A 20587-nucleotide genomic window follows, 5' to 3' on the forward strand; every position below is an offset into this window, starting at 1 on the left:
AGTGTAAACCCTAACTAAGACAACAAATAAATCTATAAAACATTAGACACATGCCTATAATCCCAGCATTCCTGAAATGGAGGCCCAGAGGATCGCAATGAGTTTGTGGCCAATACGGGCTACATTTTGAGTTCCAAGTCACCCAGGGCTACATAGCAAGATCTTGTCTTAAGAACTCAAGTAAGCAAATGAGCAAACAAATCAATCCCAACAAAGAAAAAAATTGCCCCTGAATTGGTTATGGGACAGGTCCCCTCTCTTCCCCATGCTCAGAATGTTCTTGCATCTTTCACTGAGACTCCCATGTCCCTCTGCCCAGGTCTCGTGGTGCGAGGGATCAAACCTCTGGCCACTGAGCTATGTAACTCCAGTCCTATGGAAAAGACCTGATTTCACCTTTGCATTAACAAAGGAAGCACTAGATTCGGAGTCAGGACAGAATCCAATACTATCCCTCCTGACCTGGGTGTGACCTTCAGCAAGTTTCTTGGAAGTTTGTTTTTGAAACAGGGTTTTAATATGTGGTGAAGCCAAGCTGGAATTCACAGAAGTCCATCTTTGCCTCTCCAGTGCTAGGACTAAAGGTGTGTGCCACCTTGTCTGTCTGGCTTCTTGACAGGTTTTGAATTTGTCCTCATCTGTTCGTGTGATGACTGTGAGAAAGTTCCCGACATACACTGCACACTCAAGTGTGTGTGCTGAGAGGAGAAATGGAGGAGGGAATTGAACTCAGCCGAGACATGAAGTTCCCTTTGATGTCTAAGGTGCTAACTCGTGTGTGTAGCTCACTGAGACCGGAGAACACGCCTTACCCTCAGTCTGTTCAAACACCAAAGCCCCTGGAAGAAGCGTTTGCTTGGCCAAGCTTCTTTCACGGTCCAGAAGGGCAGTCCAGGACATTTCTGTTGGAAGGGGATTCCAAGCACAGATTTGTGAATCAACAAGTTGGTGTCCAGGAATTACCAATGAAGTGAGTACAAAGGTTAATTGACCTTAAAATACCACCAATCATTGGTTTGTTTGTTTGTGTTTTGAGACAGAGTTTTTCTGTGTAGCCCTGGTTGTCCTAAACCTCAGAGATGCCCCCCGTCTCTGCCTACCCAGTGCTGGAATTAAAGTCATGTGTCACCATGCCTGGTAGAATACCACCCATTTTCATGGCGTCAGTTCCTTTGTTTTGCTTGTGCATTGTCTCCATTTGGTGAGATAGGTGTGACCACTGCCTGCGTTCCTCTCTGGTAGACCCACTGGGAGGTAGAGAAGGCAGGCCTCTCCTCTAAATTTCGAGACCAATTATTTTCAGTTTTTTCTTTGTTTTGTTTTGTTTTTTAAAGGCAGGGTCTTACCCTATGGCTCAGGATGGCCTGGACCGTGCCTCATTCCTGCTTCAGGCTCCTGCAGGCCACATTCCAGAATTCCTAGCATGCGTCACTTAACTAACAAGTCTGCTTACTCAGTGTCATGAGTGTCCAGCATCAGAAGTATTGCCACCCTGTGTCCTTCCGTGGTGATGTCAGAATTTAGTGGAAAGCGACAAATGGGCACACTACATTTTCTTGGCTGTAATTTGTCAAGTAAGCCCAATTTCCCTTGATAGACATTTAGGACAAACCCAAGTTCCTTTATCCCAATCATACCTACTCACATCAATCTTACCCGGTCATAGGTTACACACTATACAGTAAATGCATCTTTATGTACACTTATATAGGGATTGTTAAGCAGCTACAAAGGGTTGAAGAGGCTGAAACAGAATTCAAGGGCCTCAACAGAGGCAGCAGGAAGTCTACAGGAATGTGATGAGAATCTGGAGAGGGATTAGATAATGGATCCTGCCGGAGGTCTCCAGAGTGCCTTTGCAGCGTCATAGTCAGCCTTAGGGTTGAGTCCAGCTGTGGAAGTGAAGCACAGGGCCGTGGAGGTCATGGAGGCAAAGGGCTGGACCCCTGAGCTGCAACGTCAGTCCAAGTATTAAGGGATATGCCTAAGAGAAGGCAAGGGCTTTCCCAAGACGGTGGTATTGTTAGGACTTGAAGAGAAGGCCAATTCAGGAGTTAAGCTGGCAGCAGGTAGTTTCAGGAAGTACCTGGTTTCCAGAACTAGGATCCAACCCCCTTTTCTCTCTCACTATGGGTTTTCCCAAATGTGTCACGGAGTCCAGTGTATGGTAGAAACAGGCAATTTGCTGTGTAGCCTACCTCAAAAAGATTTTGCAGTCCCTTTTCTCTTGTTTTGTTTGAGGCATTGCCTTGCTATATAAGACACTGGCTAGCCTGGAACTTGCTATGTAGACCAGGCTGGCCTGTCCCTGAATTTCAAGTGATCTCCCTGCCTCTGCATCCTGAGTGTGTAGCACTATGCCCAGTATGTTTTACACTCTTGGAAATGGAGTTTCTCTGTATTCGCTCACCACCCACCTGATGTTTTTTTGTTTGTTTTGAGGTAGGGTCTCATGTGACCCCAGCTGAACTTGTCCTCTAGATCTTTCTCCCCCCATCCCGACCCCCGACCCCATGACCTCACACAGCAGCTCAATGATTATAGGTGTGTAATACCATCCCAATTTCCATCTCTTTGACTCTTGAAAGATCAATGGTTATTTTCTATGCCTATCAGCTTGCTCCTGGATTTCTTAAAAAAAAAAAAAATCCCACCCTCTACAGGATCACGATTGAGCTAACCAATGTTAACTCAATTGGTGGTTTTTTTCTGTGGGATTGCTAGGGTCCAATCACCTACCTGAAGAGTTGGGCTTGCCCTGAGGTGGCACTGTTCTTTGCAGGAACAGCTAGGACCTGGGAGGACACTGGGAACAGTTTTTAGATTGAGACCCCTTGGCAAGGTTGGCCTCTTCCTGGTTGGCATTATTCAAGTTTAGAGGAACACCAGCTTCAAGTTAGAAGAGCATTGGCTTGACTTGGCTGTTCATGTTAACACTCTCCTGGACTAGGCTTAGGTTTGTAACTGATTTTAACAAATTCAGGGACAGAAGGAATTCTTTGTTCCAGATCACACTGCCTTGCAATCTAAATGAAGGGGTAGTTCAGGTGAGTTACAACAGGGATTCCTTAAGCTGTGTTTTGAGCATCTTTCCCACAAACTGAAAAGCAGTCTGAAGGTCGTGGCCCAGGTGAGTGAGCATTTCCTGTGCTTTGGGATTAGGACCCAGGGTCTCCAGGCCACAGATCAGCAGAGGAGGCTCTACTAGAGTCACGGCTCTGGGATTTACCCAGAGGCAGGACTTGAAGGAAGATGGTGACTTCAGTGGAAGGGAAAATTCCACATTAGTTCCCTGAACAGAAAGTTAAACTGAGGAAAAAAGAATAGTTACAACTTGAATACTGATCAGTCTAGATCAGTTAAAAATTAGCCACACAAAGGAGGGGCCCAAATGTCCCATTAGAAAGTGTTAACAGGTTTTGTGTTAGTGATAGGATTTATGGGGCTGTCTCTCTGTCACCTTCTGTGTTTTCCGATGGATTTACTTAATAGTGTTTGTGTGTGTGTGTGTGTGTGTGTGTGTGTGTGTGTGTGTATACTAAGGACCAGGCATAGAGGCACAAACCTTTATTCCTAGCACTTGGGTGAAAGAGGCCAAACTGGTCTACACTGCGAGTTCTAGGGCATAATAAAGAAACTGTCTTAAAACCCCAACTAAACACAAATCTGCCTATTTGTGTTTTGTTCAATAACAATAACAACAACAACAACAACAACAACAACAGAACATTCATTTTTCCATGGCTTTTCCAGAAATGGAGATTATTGTGTTTTTAAATCACCTGGCCCCAGTGACATTATGGGGCAGTATTAAATACCCTGCAGGAAGCAGCAGGCTGGACAGTAAGCTCTTTATGGAATCAGTTCCACTTTTGTATTCTGGGCATTGTCAGGTTTATATTGCGTGTGCTTCACCCATCAAGACATCCACCAACCCCGTGTTATATTTCACCGTCATTTCTGTATTACTAGTGTGGACGAGTAACTGTTCAGATCTTTACGTTTTTTAGATGGGGTCTTGTTATGTAGCCCCAAATTGTCTGGTAATTGCCATGTAGTCCAGGCTGTCCTTGGTAATCATCCTGCCTCTGCTTCCTCAATTCTGGGATTGTAGATATGGGTCAACCTGCCTTGATACTTTCCACCCCTTTGATGGATGTTTGGATGGCTTCATCCATAAATTACATTCTGTCTTCAGCAATTTGTCATTGCCTCTGTGTGTGTGTGTGTGTGTGTGTGTGTGTGTGTGTGTGTGTGTGTGTGTTGCTGGGAGCCTCTCACTGTCCCTTTTGTTGTTTTGAGACAGATTCACATATATCCCAGGCTGGCCTTGAGCTCCTGAACCTCCTGCTTCTAATCCCCAGGTGCTAGTATTGCTGGTGTGCACCAACACATCCTACTGTGCTATTGTTTCTTAGAAAAACCAAAACCAGGGACTGGAGAGATGGTTTAGTGGTTAAGAATACCTGTTGCTCTTGCCAAGGTCCTGGGTTTGATTCCTAGCATCCCCATGGTGGCTTAACTCCAGTTCCTAGGGGATGCAATGTCCAGTTCTAATCTTTGTGACACCAAACATCCATGTGATGCACACCTGTGTAAGCAAAATGCTTATACACATAAAAATTAAATAGGTAAATCTAAAAATCACTGAACAAAACCAAAAAGTCCCCACTACCCCAAAAAGCCTTACAGCCTGAGCTGGATACATGCAAAGGAGAAAGGAGGGAATTAATGTCACAGAGTTATCTTCTGATCTCCACATGCTTGCCGTGGCAACCCCACCCCACGTAAATCAGTAAAATACAGTTTCTAAATATTAACAAAAAGGGGCTGGAAAAATGGCTTAGTGGATAATAGTCTGCTGCTCTTCCTAAGGATCTGAGTTCAATTCCCAGCACCCACAAGGGGGAGCTGACAATTACTTGTGACTCCAGCTCCAAAGAGCTCAGATACCTTTGGCCTTAGTGGGTATCTGTACTCATATACTCAGGTGCATGGTCCTCCATGCCAACTACCCCCACTCATAGAAAAAATAGATATTTTTAAAAACAGCGAAACTCAGACTGGAGAGATGGCTCAGTGGTTAAAAGCCATCTTCCAGAGGTCCTGAATTCAAATCCTGAATTCAAAACCATAACCATCTTTAATGAGATTTGATGCTCTCTTCTGGTGTGTCTGAACACAGCTTCAGTGTACTTAATAAACAATAAATAATAAATAAATCTTAAAAAAAAACAACTTACAGAAAACCCAACAAGAAACAGAAAGATTTCCAACCCCAATGAAATGAACAAAGTGATGAAGCAATGCAAACCTTAATGGTCTCTTTAACTTGGGGCTGGAGAGATGGCTCAGTGGTTAAGAGCACTGGTTGGTCTTCCAGAGGACCTGAGTTCAATTCCTAGCAACCACATGGTAACTCACAACCATCTGCAATGGGACCCGGTGCTCTCTTCTGGTGTGTCTGCAGACAGCTACAATGTACTCATATATATATATATATATATATATATATATATATATATATATATATATATATATAATAAAAATATCTTTAAAGAAAAACATTCTCTTTAAGTTAAAAAGGATATTGAAATAGGTGCTGACACCTGAAAACGTATGTGCTTGAATTCAGAAACAGGAGTCTTAAGGGATGTTTACTATGGAGGCTTGCTGAGTGTGGTGAACGTTTGTCATCCGAATGCCAGTCTACAAGTTCCTCTTCAGAGACTGGCACCCACTTTCTACTTTGGCAAGTTCAAGCTGTCTCCCTCCCAAAGTTGGATTGCCTTAATCTTTAGTTACTTCATGGGTACAAATGCATGTTGCCTTTGCCTTAGTTCTAAAAGGCTAGACCAGTTCTCAAAGCCGCTCTAGCATTAGAGGTCCCTGAGGCCTCTTTTGCAACTATCTCACAGCCTAGCATTGCTTTAAGCTTAATCTGTTTATCACACTGCTTACGTACGTGTCTGAGTGCTCCTCTTAGTAAATGATCTACATACAATTGTGTCTCGGAGTCGATTTCCTGGAGTACCTGGCCTACAGCAATGTTTGAGAAGCTGGGAGTTACATTTTCTGTCTGTAGAAACTTGGAAAGTGTATTATGAATCTGTTATCAGATGGGATGAATGTCCCGAATCTGTAAAGAACTCCACAGGGTGTGGTGGGTACATACCTGTAAGGCCAGCATTTAAGGGGTGGGGGACTGGGTGTGGTCCCCACTTATGGGAAGTATGTAGAAATAAATGACTCGATGAGGTAGTGAGAATAGGTGGGTATGTGGGCAGGATACGAGTTTCTTTTTTACATCTTATTTATTGGATGGGTTTTGCTTTGTTTAAAACAGACACGACCTTTCAAAGATTTATTTTTATTACTTTTAATTATGTGTCTATGTGTCTCTGTGTGTATGTATAGGTGTCTGGTGTCCACAGAAGTCAGAGAGGGTGTGGAATCCCCTGGAGCTGAAGTAACAGGTGGATGTGAGCTGCCCAACATGGGTGCCAGGAACTGAGTTTTGTTCTTAACCGCTGAACTACCTTACCAGCTACTTAAATGTATATAATTCGCTTTTCGAGACAGGGTTTCTCTGTATAGCCCTGGCTGTCCTGGAACTCACTCTGTAGACCAGGCTTGCCCCAAACTTAGAGATTCACCTGCCTCTGCTTCCTGAGTGCTGGGATTAAAGGCGTGAAAGTGATCAGAGAGACACACCCAAAAGCGTGAGTGTAGGCTTCTCTAAGAGAGGGTCAACACATGGCCACTGTTTGAGAAGGGGTCTTATATAGCTCAGCCTGGCCTTGAACTCTTTTGGTGGGGGAGGGAGGTTGTTTGTTTGTTTGTTTGTTTGTTTGTTTTGAGACAGAGTTTGTGTGTGTGCAGCCTTGGTTGTCTTGGAACTAGCTTTGTGGACCACACTGGCCTTGAACTCACAGAGATCCGACTGCCTCTGCCTCCAGAGTGCTGGGACTGTTTTTTTGCCTTGAATGCTTGATCTTCCTGTTTCCACTTCCTGAGTGCTGGGTTTACAGGTAGGCACTATCACACTCAGCTCATGGATCTATTTTAAGATTCTTTGGACTCTAAGTTCTAGAAGCTTTGAGGACTGTATTTCACTCTCCTACATCTATAAAACTGCCTACTTAGAAATCAGAAGTTCAAGCTGACCTCTGAGCAAACTCAAGTGGCAGGGTTGGAACTGTCTTCAAAAACCCGAAGGAGACTGGAGAGATGGATCAGCAGTTAAGAGCAGGGACTGCTCCTCCAGAGGACCTAGCCTCAATTCCCAAAACCTACATGGTAACTACAGTCCCAGGAGATCTGGTGCACTCTTGTGGCCTCTATGGACATGTATATATGTGGTACACAGACATTACTCAGGCACACATACACATACATACAAGAAAATAAGTAAATTTTTTAAAAACATAGGCTAGTGTGGCTCCAAGTATGTGAGAAGCAAAAGGTTCACCCACAAATTTGAGGCCAGCCTGGTCTATGTAGGACAACCAGGACTACATAGCAAGACTCTGGCCTAAACCCTCCAACAACAATATCCACCACCATCATCACCACCACTGCTGCTCTCCGTCCATTTCACTTAGTCAAACATGAACCCACACATACACAGATGCACACAGACATACACACATAAACACATATAAATATATACACAGATACATACAAACAAATACACACACACACACACACACACACACACAGAAACTTCAAAAGTGAAATCTGTTAATTGATCTGGGACAATGTGCTTTATTTTGTCCAAACCAACCCTATCCAATTCTAAATTAAAACAAACAAAGAAAGAAATAAACAGCACAAATCTTGGTGAGCATATAGAAAAAATAAAAGTGGCTATTGTTTGGGGGCTGGGAATTAAACCTACAGCCTTATGCATGATAGGTGTATACTATGCCACTGAGCTATATATATCCTCAGCTTCCCAGAGTTTGGAATTTCTGTGAAATATTGTTGGGAGTATAAAATTATACAAACTCTATGGAGAACAACATGACAGGTCTTCAAAAATGAACCAGAAAACCACATCTAGCAAAACAACTTCTGGCCATATGTCCAAAAGAATTAACAGTAGGAACTTGAAGAAACATTTGTATGTCCATACTTATAGCATATGTTCATAGTAGCCCAAAGGTGAAAGCATCCAGAGTGTCCTTTGACAGATAGATGAGCTGGACGTGTGTACATGCAATGTAATACAGTACAGCTTTTTTTTTTTTTTTTTTTTTTTGGTTTTTCGAGACAGGGTTTCTCTGTACAGCCCTGGCTGTCCTGGAGCTCACTTTGTAGACCAGGCTGGCCTTGAACTTAGAAATCTGCCTTGTGCTGGGATTAAAGGTGTGCGCCACCACACCGGCTAGTACAGCTTTAAAAAGAGGAAATCCTACCGCGTGCTACCACATGGATTATCTGTAAATGCTTCAAGTTGAAATAAGCCAGTCACAAAAATGCAAACATTCTATGATTTGAATTATGAGGGCATCTAAAGTGGTCAAAATCAAAGAGAGTTGAATGGCAGTTGTCAGTCTGGGGAGAAATAGACAATTCTATCATGACTACGAAGTTTCACTTCACAAGATGAAAAGTTTATAGAGATTGGTTGCATAATGATGTGAGTGTACTTAGCACTGCTGAAATGGGCAAGATATGCAGGCGTTGACAGTGCCTGCCTGTATCCCCAGCATCTGGGAGAGAGAGGTGGGGGTATCAGGAGTTCAAGGTCATTCTCCACCACTTAGACAGTTCGAGCCCATCCTAGGTGACATGAAACCCTGTCTCAAAAGGAAAAAAAAATCAGGTATAATTGGATAACAGATATAGAGCTACAGAATTATTCAGTAACCATGGCAGGGAAACAAAGAGATGGTCTCAGATGTGGATGGTACGAGAGAAAGCAAAGCATCAGAGCTGAGGGGCCTGGAAGAGAGGCGTAGAGAAATCAGGACAGATGGCAGTCCAGGATAAAATGCCTCAGAACATAAGAAGAATTGGTGACAAGCATGAAACTTGATTCAGAAACTACACCATAAGGCTGGAGAGATGGCTCAGCAGTTAAGAGTACTGGCTGCTCTTCCAGAGGACCCAGATTCAATTCCCAGCACCAACATGGCAGCTCTCACCAGTCTCTAACTCTAATTCCAGGGCTTCTGACACCTTCACACATGCAGGGAAAACACTACTGAACATAAAATAAAAAATAATTAAAAAAAAAAGAACCGAAGGAATGACCATCTAGAGACTGCCCCATCTGGGGATTCATCCCATAAACAACCACCAAACCCAGACACTATTGCAGATGCCAACAAGAGCTTGCTGACAGGAGCCTGATATAGCTGTCTCCTGAGAGGCTCTGCCAGTGCCTGGCAAATATAGAAGTGGATGCCCACAGTCATCCATTGGACAGAGCACAGGGTCCCCAGTGAAGAAACTAGAGAAAGTACCCAAGGAGCTGGAGGGGTTTGCAGCCCCATAGGAGGAACAACAATATGAACTAACCAGTACCCCCAGAGCTCCCTGGGACTAAACCGCCAAAGAAAACACATGGTGGGACCCATGGCTCTAGCAGCATATGTAGCAGAGGATGAGAATCAGTCATCAATGGGAAGAGAGGCCCTTGGTCCTGTGAAGGTTCTATGCCCCAGTATAAGGGAATGTCAGGGCCAGGAAGTGGGAGTGGGTAGGTTGGGGAGCAGGGGGAGGAGGGAGGGGATAGGGGATTTTCAGACAGGAAACTATATAACATTTGAAATGTAAATAAAGAAAATATCTAATAAAAAAAGAAATTACACTAAATCTTGAGAATGAAAATAAGTCCACATTGCCAATTTTTGTTTATTTTTAGTTTGAGACCTAGTCTTACTCTGTAACCCAGGCTAGCCCAGAACTTACTATGTAGCCTAGGATGGCTCTCATCTCATAGCAGTCTTCTTGCCCTAGCCTTCTAGTGCTTGAGTCTGGCTGAGCCCTCAGAGGGATTACAGGAAAGAGCTACTATACCCAGCCATACTTGTATGCTGCAGATGATGCAGAATATCAGAGCATCTAGAACACAACCATACTTAAGCCAAGTCAGTGACTAGATAAGTTGGGGTATGTTCATAAATCCAGAATATTGTTTTGTACTAAAAGCCAACAAGAAGACAGAGAAAACTGTAATGTATGGTGCCAAGCCAAGAAAGTCCATAGGAGGAAGCTGCATTCTATATGGCTTCGCAGAATTATAGAGGGAAAGATTGGTGGTCACCAGGTTGAAGGGCTGTGTCTTAGGTTTCTGTTGCTGTGATAAACACCATGGCTAAAAAGTTAGTGAGGGAAGGAAGAGTTTATTTTACTTCCACTTCCACATCACAGTCCAGCATCAAAGGAAGTCAGGGCAGGAACCTGGAGGCAGGAACTGGAGGAGAGACCATGGAGGAGTGCTGCTTACCGGCTTGTCCCTGCCGTGGTTCAGTTTGCTTTCTTATGCCATCTAGGACCATCTGCCCAGGGGTGACATCACCCACAGTGAGCTTGGCTCTCTTAAATCATTCATTAATAGAGAAAAGGAACCAAGAAAATGCCCCACAGAAACTATAGACCAAGCTAGCTAACGAAGGCCTTTTCCCAGTTGAGGTTCCTCTTCCCAGATAACCCTGGCTTATGTTAAATTGAAAACAAAACTAAAGTGGGAACTTCTGGTTTCTTTGGAAAGTCAAGTTATGTCAAATGATGTTTTGCTGGGACACACAGGTGAAGGAATGTTTTGCTAAAGCAGACACGTGAAAGAACGTGTGAATATAAATATGACCCCGTAGACTAGCTGTCCAGCAGCCAAGAATGAACTGGGTTACCTGAAAGAGGGGCTGGAAATGAAAAAGGAATAGAGTGGGAGAGAAGAATGAAGCCAAGACAAAAGTTTCTGATCAAGGCTCAAAGTTTAATATTCAGCACTCTATTCATATAGGGAGAGTCCACAGACCCCATCCTTTGCTTTAACTGGATTATGTTGCAAAGCAAGCTCAGTGGGCAATCTATTCCTGTAGGAAATTGCAGGTGCAGCAAGGCAGAAGACTCCACCTGAGTCCGTAAGGTCCAACCTTGGCAAACACTTAAGGTCTATTTAGCCTGCTCAAGGCTGTAGGGAAGGCACCACACCACAGACAGTGGGAGCTTGAGCATTGGTTTGCTTTGCTCTGCCTCACTATTCTTCCCTAACAACACACACGTATTGGTTCACCTTACATTGCGTTGCTGAACTCCATTTATAGTGATGACTTAGAAACTCGCCAAAGAACTCCTGAGGTTCCTCCGGCTTCTTGCTTCTTCCTCGGACCCCAGCCAGTTGATGAGCCTTGAGGCTTCTTCTGGATTGAACTGACCTGGCTGGTTTGTGTATGGCTGCTGAGAGGACTGGACTGCAGGGGCTGATTTGTATATGGTCTTTGCTACTGGACTGAACTGTTGATATCCCCACAATGCAGATTGGACTCACCCCTAAAGAACTATTTCTAAACAGGTCCACTTCCCCTTATCCTAAAAAACCTTTCTTTTCCACTACCTCTGGTGGGTGGTGGGCTAGGAGGGAGGTTAAAGCATTTAAGAACCGTTATTAAAAGTAGGTTTTGAAAAACCAAAGCTTACACAAAACTAAGCTTGAATTGGGAAATGATGGATCGAGGGAGACAGGGCTTTGGGGTAGTGAGACTGTTCCGTGGGATGATATCATGATAGACACAGGTCTGTATGTTTATCCAAACCGTTAAGGTCAACAGAAGCCTGGAGTGCAATCTGTGGGCATTAGTTGACAAGGATGCTCACGGATTATAACATCAATGTGGATGGGATGCTGAGTCTGTCTATGGTAGGGGTCATGGGACAAGTGGGACAAATGTCACCTCTGTACTTTTAGCTTAATTCTGTTTTGAACCTAAAACTGGACTTGGTGGTACATGCCCATACTTCCAACACACAGGAGTTGGAGGTTGAGGGTCAGGAGTCCAAAGTCATCTTCCCTCACATGGTAAGTTTGAGCTGTCTCAAACAAAGTGAAGCCAAAAACTCCATGAGAGATACAACACATAAAGCTGCCACCTTTGGATGTGATAGTCTTTGCTTGGAATCCCAGCTCTGGGGAGGTAGATAGAGGCTTGGGCATGGTTTCAAGGTTATCTTTGGCTTACTAAATCCAAAGCTAGTTTGAGCCATGGGAGACTCTGCCAACAACAACAACAACAAAAACAAACAAACAAATCAAACAAAAAACTAAAGGCTGATTTAGCAGGGTAAATGTGTTTGCCACCAAGTCTGATGACCTGAGTTTGGTCTCTGGCATCTGCAAGGTGGAAGGAGAGAAAAATTTTTGAGTTGTCTTCTGACCTTCACCTGAGTTCTATGGGAAATGTACACAGACACCACCACCACCACCACCACCACCACCACCACCAACAACAACAACAACAACAACAACAAGCAAAGGCTGGAGAGACTTGGAAGTTAAAAGTGTGTATTGCTCCTGCAGCATGCGGAACTGAACTGGATTCACAGCACCCATATCAGGTGCCTCTAAGTACAGCTGCATTCAGGCACACATACCTACACACAGACACATATATACGCACAGACTTTAGTCTAAAATAAAATAAAAATCTTTATTAAAACATTAACTAGCTTTTAAAAATTAAATATTTAGAAGTAAAAGAAACCAAGGTAGCCAGGCAGTGGTGGCGCACGCCTTTAATCCCAGCACTTGGGAGGCAGAGGCAGGCAGATTTCTGAGTTAGAGGCCAGCCTGGCCTACAGAGTAAGTTCCAGGATAGCCAGGGCTACACAGAGAAACCTCAAAAAACAAAAAAATCCAAGGTAGACTAAAGGGGGTTAGATGAGCTAAGTATAGTGGTTCGTACATATATTCTACTACACAGGGACTGAGGTAGGAATGTCATGAATTTCAGGTCAGTCTAGGCTAGAGTGAGGCCCTGTCCCAACCAACCAACCAACCAACCAATTAGTGGGTGTGTAGAGTGTGTCCAGAGACACAAACAAAATAACCTGCAAAAGAATGATAACTGCCAGGAGGTGGTGGCTGGTGCCTTTAATCCAGCACTTGGGAGGCAGGGGTAGGCAGATCTCTGTAATTTCCAGGCCATCGTGGGCTACAGACTGAGTTCCAGGACAGCCAGGAGTACCTGTTTCAAAACAAGCAAGCAAGCAAACAAACAATAATAAATAAGGTGACATGTTTTCACTATGTAGCCCAGGCTAGCTCCCTGAAATCATGATCCTCCAGAGGCACATTAGCAAAACAGAAAAATTAAGGGCATATGGAAACAAAAAGAGCCCTCTCGCTTCAGAGTCTGGTTGAAGTCTTTCGTCAGCCAAGAGTCCAGAATTTCAGCAGAGTTAACTAAATTTGCTGTGAAGATCCCCTCAATAGAGACACTATTTCTTTTGCATGGAGACGTTTTCACGTAAGCATGTAAAACAGTAAGTAATCATGACAGACTTACTCTCTCTCTCAGATCTGAACCTGAAGTTTTCTGGAAATCTCACACAAATATAAACTACTTTGAAACAGCAAAAATGTATCTCAACTCTGCACACAGACCATGGAGGTAGAGTTTGAATTTCTCAGCTGTAATCTTACCTCAGGAACCACCCTATGATCTCCTTAAAATTCCTCATCAGGGGCCAGCAAGAGGGCTCAGTGGCTGAGAGGGCTTGCCTCATAAATCTAATGATGCGTTCATCCCCAGAACCCATAGGGTAAGGAAAGGACTAGGGCCTCCAAGCTGGCTTCTGACCTCCACACATGTATGCTGTGACATATATGCACTCGTACATGCACACATGGACATGCACACACACACACACACACACACACACACACACGCACACGCACACGCACACGCACACACGCACGCACGCACGCACGCACGCACACACACTGCATACAATATGATCAATTTATGTTCCTTAGTAACCCCTTTGAGACGTAACTTGGGATCCTGCCAAAATCTATATGGCCATTATAGAGACACTGTAGGGAGGCAGACTCTTTTGAGAGGACCATACCCACAATCCTCAGTGTGTACTGTCCTTCTCCTAAGCACCTCTCCATTACTCTCATGCTTACTCAATGTTAAATCTCTTATTAATAAACTCCAGTTCTGCTTCACGTTAACTTTCATGATTTTAAAATTTTTATTATTTTTATTTTGCAACAAGGTTTCTTCTCTATATAGCCTTGGCTGTCCTGGAACTCACTCTGTAGAGCAGGCTGTCAGGCTGGCCCTCTCACTCAGAGATCCATCTGCCTCTGTTTTCAACACTACCACCAGGCACTTTCCTGAAATTCTTTTCTGTAGGACAGCCAAGGATCCAGGCCTCACCAAGTCGAAGCCTCTGAAAAGAACTCAGGTGGCGCCATAGGTGGCAGGCAGTGAGAATCAGTGGCTCCTTCCTGCCCCAGCCTGGGACCCGGGTGCCTGGGATGTATGTGTGTGCTTGCTTTGCTTGGCTGACTTGTTCTCATCCCTTCTGCTACCTCCCTGTTCTGAGTCACTGTTCTCTTCTGCTGCTAATGTTCCTTCCTAAGCAGGAGACATAAACAGTGTCTACCCCTCCTCCTTATGAGATTCCCAAGGACCAATAGAAACATCATCCTGCCAAAATTCTCTCTGGGGAGCCAATGTGTTTAGTAGGCAAACTCACAGAGTGTAGATGAGGGGTCACCTATGGGGTATGGGTGATCCTCTCCACAAAGGCCTCCTCAGCAGAATCTTTACCGAGTAGGAATGAGGGCTTCCCCATAGCTGCATAGTTGTAGACACCCCCTCCACACACACACACACTCTCCTTCTCAATATATATACCCTAGCTCTTCCCATAGGCCTCATGCAGACAGGGCAGAGTTGCTTCTCACAGGTGGCAGGGAGCACCTGGATACCCAGGTAAGGGCCTTATGAGTCTCCCCATTCCTGTATGAAGGAACGAGAACAGCCAAGAAGCTCAGCTTGGATGGTCTTTGCAAGTGAACACCAGGAGGTGGCAGTTGTTTGGCTCCCAGGCTGGTCCTATACAGCTTCTCTCTTGAATTAAGGCATTACCCTCCTTAAGAATCACATCTGGTAGGAACACAAAGAGAATGAATGAATGAATGAATGAATGAATGAATGAGAAACATGAAGGAGTACCAAGGTGAGGTCAAAGAGGCCATGTTTTATTTTGGGAGGGAGTAGGAAGTTTTGTGGGGTATGAAGTACTGTGGCAGTGAAGACATAGAACCCCAGGAGAGAGGTAGGTGAAAATTTGATTCTGCACAGGCCTTTTTCTCCAGCATCAGGTCACATCAGTGAGGAAGTGACACAGATCCCACTCCTTAACTATAATTTACTTAATATAGATTTGAATGTTTAAAGCTCTATCCATCTTATTTTAGGTGTGAGGGTTTTGCCTGTATGTTATGTGTATGCAGCACATACATGCCGGGTGCCCTTGGAGGTCAGAAGAACAGGTATCAACTCACCTAGAACTGGAGTCCACATATGGCTGTGAGCCACCGTGTGGATGCTGGGAGTCAAACCCAGGTCCTCTGCCAGAGCAACGGGTACTCTCGACCGACCACTGAATGCTTTTCTCCTCCGTTGTTTAGGCTCGCTTTTCCAGCACTCACTACTTGATGGGATTTCAGTTTTAGAGTCCATGGCACTTCCTCCTTATGCCAGCAAAAGCCCCTGGGCTAATTTCAATTGGACTTCTCCATTGTGATAATAAGAAAACTAAGGTTCACAGGCCGCATTAGCTTGTTGCTGCCACTTTCACTAAATGCCACAAGGCTCATGGCTTACAACAATAGACACATTATCATACAGTTACGGAGGTCAAAGTAGGAAATGGGGCTCTCTGGACTGAAATCTAGCCAAGGCAGAAATGCTCTTTCTTGAGGAGTGCTAGCCAGCCCAGCAATGGCTATTGAATGCTGGAGAACCAGAGAATAGGAAGCTGCTTAGTATGGGAAACCTGGACTGGAAAACTCAAAGCAAGGGGACCCATGATGGAGCCCTAGCTTAAGGCTGGGGACCTGGAAGCTACCTGGAGAGGTGCTGCCCTGAGCTTGTACTGACTGGCTGGTACTCACACATGATCATACATGATCACACGTGATCGAAGCTGTGAAAGATACACAGAGGAAGAACAGAGCTTATACTCAGAGCTGCTTCTTCTTCTTCTTCTTCTTCTTCTTCTTCTTCTTCTTCTTCTTCTTCTTCTTCTTCTTCTTTTTTTGATATCATCCAGGCCCGCAAGCCTGTCTATTGGATGGTGCTACCCACATTCATGGGTCTTCCACCAACAGTTGTTCTCATGCATGCCCATCTTCTCTTTAAATGTCCTCACAGACACACGGAGAAGTGTACTTTCCTTGTCCCCTCAGAATCTCCCAATTTAGCCAGGCTGACAATCAAGATCTATTATTACAAGTGCTGGAGAGGGGGACCAGCCATTAAGAGCACTTGCTGGTACATGCCGGCACTCCGGAGGCTGGGGCAGGCAGATGAGTTTGAGCCAAGCCTGGACTCCAGAGTGAGTTCCAGGACAGCCAGGGCCACACAGAGAAACCCTGTCTCAAAAACCAAACCAGAACAAACAAAAGAAATACTTACTGATCTTGCAGAGGACCTGGTTTGGTTCCCTGTACCTACATCCATACGTGATTCCAATTCCAGGGAAATCTGACACCCTTTCCTGGCCTCCAAGGATGTACATGGTATACACACACACACACTTTATAAACACAAAATAAAAATAATTTTTTGAAGAAGACTCACTTTCACAAGTAGGCATATGGAAAAGTCTTCTTGTCTTTTCTAGGTTTTCGAGGCCACTTGTGTCCTTGGGTCACAGTCTCGTCCATCTTAAGAGCCACAGAATGACAGATCTTCTCACATAGCCTCACTCTGGTTTTGCTTCTGTGGTCACAGCTCCATCCCTAACTCCTAAACCGCACCAGCCTTCTTTTGAGACAGCGTGTCTTTATGTAGCCTAAGCTGGTCTCAACCTTTCATCACTCTGGCCTTAGCCTCCTGGGTTCCAGTTCTACAACTGTGTGCCACCATACTTGAGATCCACTCAGTGTCAAGGACCCTGTGACTGTGTTAGGTCCAGGAGATAACCAGAAACAATCTCCCTCCATTAAGGTAGTTGATTGGCTACCTGAATCCCAGCTGCAGTCATCACTTACCTTTGCTGTTGAACCAAATACACTCACAGATGCCAGGGGTCAGAGCATATTGGAGACGGTAATTTGTTCTGAGGTCAAACGGTGAATCAGTGGCAGAGCTAGCAGGCTTAGGTTATGCAGCTTGCTTCCAGAATACAATACCTATATGGTTTGTTTCCAGCATATGTATACATACGTGCATATATACAAATATATATACGTACATACATACATACATACATACATGTGTGTTTAAGAAATTGTTTCGTGTGTTCTAGGCTGACCTCCAACTTGATAGGGCCTGATGACCTTGACCTTTTGCCTTCCCCCTCCTGAGTGTTGAGGTCAGAGGCGTGCACCACAATGCCACTTTTATGCGGTGCTGGAGATCAAACATAGGACTTCATGCATGCTAACCACAGGCTGTACCGACTGAGCTATATACATAACCTATTTTGTTCTTTAAAACCTTTTAAAACTTTATTTACATATGTGGGTGTTTTGTTTACATGTGTGTCTGCATTGTCTGTGTGTGCCTGGTGCTGAAGCCAGAAAAGAATGTCAGATCCCCTGGGATTAGACAGTTGTGAGCAGCCGTGTAGGTGCTGGGAATCAAACCCATGTTCTCTGGAAGAACAGCCAGGGCTCTCTTTTTTATTTATTTATTTTTAATTTATTTATGTTATGTATATCAGTACACTGTAACTGTCTTCAGATGAACCAGAAGAGGGCATCGGATCCCATTATAGATGGTTGTGAGCCACCATGTGGGTGCTGGGAATTCAACTCAGGAGCTCTGGAAGAGCAGCCAGTGCTCTTAATTGCTGAGCCATCTCTCTAGCCCTAGCCAGGGCCCTTAACTACTAATTTCCAACCCCATGTTATTATTCTATTTGTTTTTAGGCTTAGTCTTAAAATAAAACTTACAGCAATCCTCCCGCCTCTGCCTACAAGAGGCAATAACCATGCCCAGATAACAACCCATATTTCTCAAATTCCTATTCTGTGCTTCTTGTAAATATGACTGAGAAATGGGGTTAGGATAATTTATTGTGGCTTACATAAGACACCTCTCTATTTTCCCTCTATCCTTAATTTCACAAGCTATCATGAAACTCTCTATTACGATTTGGCTTCCTTCAAAATGCTGTTGAGTCTAGAGTCTGGAGCCAGCTGGCTTGGGCTTAGACCCCAGCTAAACTATTCATTTGCAGTTTGGGTTTTGTTTTTTTGTTTTTTTTTAAAGACAGGATCTCCCTATGTAGTTGTGGCTGGTCTGGAACTTTCTATGTAGAACCGGTTGGATTCAAGAGCCTCCCAACTCTGCCTTCTGAGAAGTTGAGACTAAGCTAAGGGTGTGTGTCACCACACTTGGCGTGGGTATGTTATTAAAGCTCTTTTTTTGTTTTGCTTTGTTTTTTGTTTGTTCATTTGTTGTTTTTCAAGACAGGGTTTCTCTGTGTAGTCCTGGCTGTCCTGGAACTCACTCTGTAAACCAGGCTGGCCTTGAACTCAGAAATCCGTCTGCCTCTGCCTCCCAAGTGCTGGGATTAAAGGCGTGTGCCATCATTGCCCGGCTTATTAAAGCTCTTTGTGCTTCTATTTCCATAGCTGTAATGTGAGGAAAATAATAGTATATTGTAAGGATAAAAAGTCATTATAGGGCTAGAGAGAGGGCTCAGTGGTTAAGAGCACTGACTGCTTTTCCAGAGGTCCTGAGTTCAATTCCTAGCAACCACATGGTGGCTTACAACCGTCTGCAATAGGATTTGATGCCCTCTTCTGGTGTGTCTGAAGACAGCAATAGTGTACTCACATAACATACATAAAATAAATTAAAAAATCTTTTTAAAAGTTGTTATAATTGAAATGTAGAACCATAACCATTTTTAAAATATTTTTCTGAGAGCTACTTGCTCATGTGCGTTCTCTCTCCCTCTCCCTCTCCCTCTCCCTCTCCCTCTCCCTCTCCCTCTCCCTCTCCCTCTCCCTCTCCCTCTCCCTCCCTCTCCTTTCTCCCCTTGCTCTCCCATCCTTTCTGCCTCACTCCCACTTCTTTCTTGGTTTTTAGAGTCAGGGTCTCACTATGAAGTCCTGCTTGCCCTGTGTCTTGCCCAGCCCATGATGGACTAACACTTGGGGTGATTCTCTTGCCTCTGCTTCTCATGTGCTGGGCTTTCAGGAGTGAGTCACTGCCCAGCCCAAATTGTCCACCACCACCACCACCCCCCATGTGAGTTTGGTTCTCACTATAAAAATCGCTGAAATTCTGGTTTTCCACATATGCCTGTGGAGCTCAGACCAGACGTAGTCTTCCAGAGGTGGACCAGGTATAGGCAAAGGGAACAGAATTTGCAAACGTAATCCTTAGATCTTACACTATGGTGATTCTGTAAAAGGGCCATTGTTCAAAGAGGCCCCATAAGGTCCCCATAGGCCACCCGGAAGGTCATATCCCCAGTTTCACACTGTGAGCAAGGGCACAGGGAAACCACCAAGCTAGACCACTGCATGGGGAAAAGGAAAGCTTACTAGGAATCATAGTGCTAGGCCCAGAGGACAATGAAGGGCTGCAAAAGCCTTGTCCCCTTGTCCGTTCTCAGGGGACAGATGTGGCAGGAGGAGAGAGCAGCCAGAACAACCTAGAAGCTACTGTGGGTTGTTTGGGTTAATAGAGAGGCTCTCTCGCCTGAGACAGTTGACCTTTGGGACAGATAAGAGAAGTAGTGGCTTTTCTGTTAAAGAGAAATCTGCCTGGGGAGAGGAATGCTGTGTTTAGACTTTCATTTACTCAATGACAACCTTCTAATCACCCGATAATGTCCTGTTTAGGACATTGTCACCAGCTCTGCCTTTTGGGGGACTTGCTTTGTACATAACACATACCACAGAAGACCTGCCTTCAGGGAACAGTGACAGGATTTTAACCTCTTTGTCTATGGTCACCTAGCGAGGCTGTCACATAGGAGACAATCCTGTCACAAGGAATACGAGGCCTCAGCAGATGAGAAATGCCCCATCTCCATGACCACAGCATTGGCAGAAAGACATGGCAGCACTTTTTTCCAGTGTAAGTTTCATGATCAACTTGATCCTTTAAAAATCAATTTTAATTTTATAACTATCTTGGAGATTATGACATCTTTGTAGCTATAGTAGGTCTCTCTTTTTTTTTTCAAAAGGACACCAGGACAGGGCACTGTGGTGTGTCCCTTTCATCCACTCAGGTGGATTTCTGTGAGTTCCACATCACCATTGTCTACATAGTGGGTGCAGGACAGTCAGAGCTACATAGTGAGATTGTCTCAAGAAAAAGAAGGCAAGAGAAGAATAGAAAAAATGAGAGTGCAGCCCAGAGTC

General features: G+C 44.4%; 1 protein-coding gene across 4 annotated transcripts in view; it reads left to right on the top strand.

Annotated features, from left to right (window-relative positions):
* Positions 1 to 20587, top strand: part of Cep70 (centrosomal protein 70) — a 142296-nt gene that overhangs the window by 1148 nt on the left and 120561 nt on the right. For all 4 annotated transcript variants that reach the window (XM_017313546.2, XM_030244539.1, XM_030244541.1 and 1 more), the window contains exon 2: positions 620 to 970. The gene's annotated coding sequence lies outside the window, so the exon portion shown is untranslated. The remainder of the gene's footprint in view (positions 1 to 619; positions 971 to 20587) is intronic.

Source organism: Mus musculus, chromosome 9 (assembly GCF_000001635.26).
Source record: "Mus musculus strain C57BL/6J chromosome 9, GRCm38.p6 C57BL/6J".
NCBI lineage: Eukaryota > Metazoa > Chordata > Mammalia > Rodentia > Muridae > Mus > Mus musculus.